This window comes from Alosa alosa, chromosome 20, assembly GCF_017589495.1.
Source record: "Alosa alosa isolate M-15738 ecotype Scorff River chromosome 20, AALO_Geno_1.1, whole genome shotgun sequence".
NCBI classification, from domain to species: Eukaryota; Metazoa; Chordata; class Actinopteri; order Clupeiformes; family Clupeidae; genus Alosa; species Alosa alosa.
The window spans coordinates 4,390,695-4,398,194 of NC_063208.1; the positions used below are offsets into that span (position 1 = coordinate 4,390,695).

At 45.1% G+C, this 7,500-nt stretch overlaps 1 protein-coding gene across 1 annotated transcript in view; it reads left to right on the forward strand.

The window, feature by feature from the left end:
- Positions 1 to 7,500, forward strand: part of csmd2 (CUB and Sushi multiple domains 2) — a 385,351-nt gene that overhangs the window by 18,204 nt on the left and 359,647 nt on the right. The window lies entirely within an intron of this gene.

The window sequence follows — 7,500 nt, forward strand, 5'->3', positions numbered from 1 at the left end:
CCCTTTATGAAGGATCTCAAATCTGTAAACCACATAAACTACTCATCTTAATAAGGATCTCAGATCTGTGAAGCACATGTGTGTGTGTGTGTGTGTGTGTGTGTGTGTGTGTGTCTGCATGTGTGTGTAAGCTACTTATCTTTTAATAAGGATCTCAGATCTGTAAACCACATGTGTGTGTGTGTGTGTGTGTGTGTGTGTGTGTGTGTGTGTGTGTGTGTGTGTGTGTGTGTGTATGTGTGTGTGTGTGTAAACTACTCATCTTTTAATAAGGATCTCTGATCTCAGGTCTGCCTCTTGATGGAGGAGAGTAATATCACACCGCTGTGATAACACACAGCTGAACTGGCTTTTGTAGCACTAATGGAGTGAAAGGACAGAGATGCATATATATGTGTGTGTGTGTGTGTGTGTGTGTGTGTGTGTGTGTGTATGTTTGTGTGTGTGTATGTGTGAATGGCGCTAATGGAGTGAAAGGACATGGATGCACTGTAACTGTAATTTCATCAGGAACAGAAGGCAGGTTCAGTGAGTTGGGCAGTGTGACACTGTGATGCTGTGTGTGTGTGTGTTTGTGTGTGTGTGTGTGGCAGTGTGACACTGTGACACTGTGCTGGTTGGTTGTGTGCAGATGCCAGGTTGACCTGGTTTGAGAACATCCCCTCATTACATAGTGCCTGTTCACCCGGCCCAGTGCACTGCGTTGGGTATGAGTAGATGATTCAAGAACAGGAAGTCATCAAATGCATAGTGAATGACCTAACGCTAGGATGTTCCGAGAACAGGAAGTCATCAAATGCATAGTGAATGACCTAACCCTAGGATGCTCCGAGAACAGGAAGTCATCAAATGCATAGTGAATGACCTAACCCTAGGATGCTCCGAGAACAGGAAGTCATCAAATGCATAGTGAATGACCTAACGCTAAGAGTCTGTCACCAAATACGTTCTGCCATCACATGCCACGGTGGGCTAGATGGTCCAGATCCCAGATGCTGATAGAAAAGCTGTGCACACCACAGCGTTTACTAGGACGGATCAACAACATTGAGCAATGCTGATCCACACACCAATTAACTCCGGTTAAATTAATCAGGACAGATTTACAGGCGCACGAGAGGATTTGGGCAGATTTTAGACCAAGGGGAAATCAGCACGTAAATAATTAGCTTGTTATTGTGTTGCCCAGAAGGCAGGTGAAACAACTTGCACAAGTGCTTTCACAACTGAATTGAATTGAATCGAATCGAATCGAATCGAATCGAATCGAATGAAATTGAATTGAATTGAATTGAATTGAATTGAATTGAATTGAATTGAATTAAATTGAATTGAATCAAATTGAATTGAGTCCAGATCAGATCTAGTCCAGATCCCCACATCTTTACCTGACTACTGTACCTGCACTGTATAGCAGGACTGTGTGGGTGAATTGGTGGGAGAGCCATGCCACTAAATCTGCCTGTGGCTGGGGCCCAGTGACCGGTCTCATCCGGTCTGATGTCTGGGTGAACTGGTGTGCCTCCCTGAGTCAGCAGTGTGTGTCGTTCAGATTTGAAGAGGCAGTGAGGTGTTTTGTGAGCTCTGTGTTGAAGCACTGGAGTAGTGTGGTGCTATCTGCTCTGAGTACAGCATACAGTAGCACCTTCATATATCTCTGAGTTTTAACATCTTATCAGCCACAAAGGAACCTTAGATCTTCCACTGCTAATCTTTTACTGTAATCGTACCCAAAGTGCTCCACAAACAAAGTGGAGAAGCTGCTTTTATCCATTATGCACCGAAGCTATGGAACACCCTGCCTCTGTACATCAAACATGCGAGTTCAGTAAATATTTTTTAAAAGGATCTGAAAACACACCTGTACATGAGAGCTTTTAGTTAACTCATTTGTATCTTGTAGCCCATTTCTTTTGGATTCTAAAACTGATAGTTCTGGTCCTTGATTGTGATTGGCTAAAACGGCGTTCGATGCCGTTGTAAAATCCAGCACAAACATACACCTTGACCGCATTTCATTCTATATTACTGCGCTACCATAACTTGATACGAAAGTTAAAGTAGCTGCGTCTCGACGTTGCTTGGCAACCATTCAGATAGAGGAAATATATTTCTTGGCGGAAGAATGATTATCTAGGAATAACGCCCCTTAGCTGTTGTAGAATCAGTGTAACCTACGGCCTCTCGGGGCTTAATTCTGCTGCTGCTATGCACAGGGTCGTCCTATTCCCACTGCACTAGTTGCATCAGATGTGTTGCTGTATGTATCTCCTTATCATCCCGGGAATTCTCATCTTTACTTCATTCTGAATATCTGATGTTTTATGTATTTATTGTTGTGGTTGTTTGATTGTTTGCATTATTATTTTTTCTTCTTTTTCTTTTTCTCTATTATTGTGTTAAGTGCTCCAAATGTAAAGCATGTTGAGCCGCGTTCTGTGTATGAAAGGTGCTATACAAATAAAGATTATTATTATTATTATTATTATTATTATTATTATTATTATATGTATTATATTACCGGTATATTATTTGCCCTTTATGTCCCAATTAATGTGCTTCTGTGTGTTATACTGTAAGTACGGGTTCAGAAAGTATCTGCTTTGTGTGTGTGTGTGTGTGTGTGTGTGTGTGTGTGTGTGTGTGAATGTGCTTTGGCACAGATGCTTGGCTCAGCATTGTTCTCCTAGTGCTCCTACTAAATCTTTCTTCCTCTCTATCACTCGTTTCCTGTTTCCTTCCTGTCTCTCTTTCTTCCTCTCTCTCTCCCTCTCTCTCTGTGTCCTTCCCTTTTCTCATGACTTCTGCCCTTGTGTCTTGAACATTGCTTCTCATTGCTGTTTCCCCACCTCTCTCTCTCTCTCTCCCTCACTCTCTCTCACCCTCTCTCTCTCTATCCTCTTCTGTCCCTTTCCCCAGTTTCCATTTCTCTCTCTCTCCCCATCCATTTCTCTCCATCCATCTCTCTCTCTCTCTCTCTCTCTCTCTCTCTCTCTCCCCCTCTCTCAGTGGGTACACTGAAGGATTGCTGTCCTAGTCAGAGTTGTGAGCAACACAGATCGATTCATCAGAAAGCCCCTGCTGAGCCCTCCCACAAACACAAACACACACACACACACACACACACACACACACACACACACACACACACACACACACACACACACAGACAGTGTGGCAACTGATGCTAAACAAAAACTGTCTCGTCTCTAGAGGTGGTCTCCGCTGTTACGCTAAACAAGGTCAAAAACACAAGCCGCTCCCTGTGCTCTGTTGATGTGTGTGTGTGTGTGTGTGTGTGTGTGTGTGTGTGTGTGTGTGTGTGTGTGTGTGTGTGTGTGTGTGTGTGTGTAAACACAAGCCGCTCCCTGTGCTCTGGGATGTTCACTGCAGGCCTGTGTGTAGACACACTGAGGAGTGACACAGATACATGGAGTCAAATACAGAGGAACAAAACACCTATCAGGACACACACACGTACACACACACATGTACTAAAACACCTGTCAGGACACACACACACACGTACACACACACATGTACTAAAACACCTGTCAGGACACACACACGTACATACACACATGTACTAAAACACCTGTCAGGACACACACACGTACACACACACACATATACCAAGAGGTGGAGTAGAGAGGAGAGGAGAGGAGAACAGATGGGAGGAGAAGAGAGGAGAGAAGAGAGGAGAAGAGAAGTGAGGGTGGAAAGGAGAGGAGAGAGGAGGAGAAGAGAGGAGAGGAGAGAAAAGGAGAGGGGAGGAGAGAAGAGGAGAGAGGATGAGAGGAGAGGAGAGGAGAAGAGAGGGAAGGAGAGGAGAGGGGAGGAGAGGAGATGGGAGGAGAGCAGAAGAGGAGAGGGGATGAGAGGAGAGGAGAGGAGATGGGAGGAGAGGGGAGGGGAGGAGAGGAGAGGAGAGGAGATGGGAGGAGAGGAGAAGAGGTAAGATGAGAGGAGAGAAAAGAAGGAGTGTAGATGAGGGAGGAGATGAGAGAGAAGAGCTGAAGAGAGGAGAGTGGAAGAGAGGAGATGGCAGGCAGGCTGTCAGGCTCCTGGACTGTGACCCGCATGTAGGTTTGTGCTTCCACCAGCAGTTTTGTGATCATGTGAATCAAGTGGAGAAAAAGTGGACTTTTCTGCCGATACTAGGTATTTTAGGGTTAGTGGTGTGTGTGTGTGTGTGTGTGTGTGAAAGAGAGAGAGAGAGAGAGAGAGAGAGAGAGAGGAGCATGAGAGAGAGAGAGAGAGAGAGAGAGAGAGAGAGAGAGAGAGAGAGAGAGAGAGAGAGAGAGAGAATGAGAGAGGACATGGTCACAGATGGTGTTGTGAAGTTGTAGCGGTTAAGGACGGTGTTGTAAAGTTGTAGCAGATAAGGACAGTGTTGTAAAGTTGTAGCAGATAAGGACAGTGTTGTAAAGTTGTAGCAGTTAAGGACGGTGTTGTAAAGTTGTAGCAGTTAAGGACGGTGTTGTAAAGTTGTAGCAGATAAGGACAGTGTTGTAAAGTTGTAGCAGTTAAGGACGGTATTGTAAAGTTGTAGCAGGTAAGGACGGTGTTGTTGAAGAAGGTTCAAACTGAACCCACACCAGGGGCTCACATTGGTGCCCAAGCTCGTCTGGAACTGAAGAATTATTCAGTTGGACAAGCAGGAATGAGATTTTTGATATTTGGAAAATGTATAATTTATTTATTCATTTGTGTGGTACTGTTTGTGTAACAACCTTTGTGAGCATATTGTTTTGTGTGTGTGTGGGTGTTGAATACATTTTCCCTGAAGCACTCAAGCAATAAACAGAAGGACAGACGTAGATGTAGTTAGCAAAGCAGCCAGTCAGCAGTTAGCAAAGATTCAAATAGACACACACACACACACACACACACACACACACACACACACAGAGTTTTCTTTTAGAAGACTATGGGCAGGGAGGCAGAGTTTTGTTTTCTTTTTTGGTTTGTATGTTTACCTGCACTTCTGAAGATCATCTTTTTGGCCGTTTCACCATCACACCAGTGTGTGTTTCTCAATGAAGGTTCATAAATTCTGAATTAGGAGAGAGACTCTCTCTTCCTCTCTCCAGAGCTTGGTGTGATTGCTTTATTTTTCTGTGTTGCCTCGGCAACATGTGATCTACTTGTGACTCGTGACTTGAATTACACAAACATTACACATTTTCATTTATCGGAATCTAAAGGCTAATAAGAGCCATCTGCCGTCGCAGTGCTGCAGGTGAAGTGGCTTGTGTTTGCCTGAGGGAGCTTGGTGATAATCACACACAGCATCTGTGATCTTGGACTCAGCTCTGTTGAAAACTCTGGAGACAGCACACTCCTCTTTCTCGTTTCACATCACACGAGAGATTTGTCCTTCTTTGTCCTGTCCCGTCCGGACTTCTTAGAATCCTTAAAGAGTGTAGGAGACGGTGGCCTTCACTCTCTTTCCCTTTGGTTACTCTTTACACCAGATCTGAACCTCAATAGAACCAGGTCTTTTTCTAGAACTCCTGCCTATAGGCTAGTGCTTGATCTCTAAGCTTAAGTGTTGCATATTGCATAGCGTGACCTTTCTGTTATCGATTCACGTGCTAATTTAAAGCTAGATCACAGATATCTAGATTGCAGATCATTATGACAAGTGCCGTATCTGGGTGAACCAGTCTGTCTGCTCTCACTTCACTCTCTATCTGACACCTCTCCCACAGCACACAGTCATGCCCCAACACACACACACACACACACACCCACAACACACACACACACACACACACACACACACAACACACACACACACACACACACACACACACATACACACACACACACACACACACACACACACACACACACACACACACACACCACACACACACATACACAGACACACACACACACACCACACAAACACACACACACACACACACACACACCTGGTCCCTCTGCAGAGTGTGCTTGTTTCTTATGTGTTCCATATTTTGTATTAATTAGCCTTTATTTAACCAGGGAAGTCATTATGAAAAGCGTCTTAATCACGTGACTTCCTGAGATAAGGTAAAGCCTCCTGTAACATACAAACACACACACACACACACACGCATGCATGCACGCACGCACACACACACACACACACAAGGTCACAGGTGCTCACATGCTTGCTGGGCTGCACACACCTTTGGAGGGACTTTTCTGTGAAAATTGTGTCTTCCGGTAGATCATTGAGAAGGTGTGTGTGTGTGTGTGTGTGTGTGTGTGGGGTGCAAAGCTGCCAACAACACCAGTCCAATCGCCCCATTAAGCTCCTCACCGCAGACTCTTGATGAAGACAGAAGCACTCGGGAGACGGAGAGAGAGAGGGTTGCCATATGCCTAGAGCCCTCTTCCCTTGGACTGCTCTCCATACGCACCTAGACACACACTCTCACTGACACACACACACACACGCGCACACACACACACACACACACACACACACACACACACACACACACACGCACACACACCATTATTTCACTGGCTAACAAATTCATTCTTATTGAGTGAATGCATATCTGTGTGTTCGAGTCACGATCGTCTGTCCTTGCATGTCGCTCTTTGTTATGTGCAGCTTTTCAATAATGTTTGTCTGATTTTCCAAGGTCCAATGTTAAGGGTGTGTGTGTGTGTGTGTGTGTGTGTGTGTGTGTGTGTGTGTGTGTGTGTGTGTGTGTGTGTGTGTGCGTGCGTGGTCCCTGTGTTGTGCAGAGAAAGAGGCCGCTTTACTTTGCTCTTCCATAAGAAATTACAATGAGGGCCTTTACTTACTAGTTGGCTTTTACATAAGTGAGAGTGTTTCTAAACAAGCTGCATTTAGAGCAAGCTGCATTAAGTGCAATGGCTTTTAAACAAGATGCTTTATTCTCTGCCGTCTTGTTTTTTTGCTAGCTCCGTCTCAGCATTGATTTTCTTGTACTGTATGTATGAACAGCACAACTAGCATGTCAACATACATGTGTGTGTGTGTGTGTGTGTGTGTGTGTGGTGTGTGAGTGTGTGTGTGTGTGTGTGTGTGTGTGTGTGTGTGTGTGTGTGTGTGTGTGTGTGTGAGAGTGAGTGTGTGTGTGTGTGTGTGTGTGTGTGTGTGTGTGTGTGTGTGTGTGTGTGTGTGTGTGTGTGTGTGTGTGTGTGTGTGTGTGTGTGTGTGTGTGTGTGTGTGTGTGTGTGTGTGTGTGTGTGTGTAGTGTGTGTGTGTGTGTGTGTGTGTGAGTCCTTGGAGAGTGTGTACTGGGTGCACTGACCCCTATCTCGGCCACTCCCCTATCAGGGCATTATGTAAAGCATCGATCAAGCTCGTCTGGAGGAGCCGCGGCATAATGATGCAATCATGGCAACGTATCGATTGGAGATTTCTCTGGTAATTAGAGGAGGAACCCAGAGCATGTCATCCTATACATGACAAGATAAGAGGAGAGAGAGAGGGGTGAGAGTGAGAGAGAGAGAGAGAGAGAGAGAGAG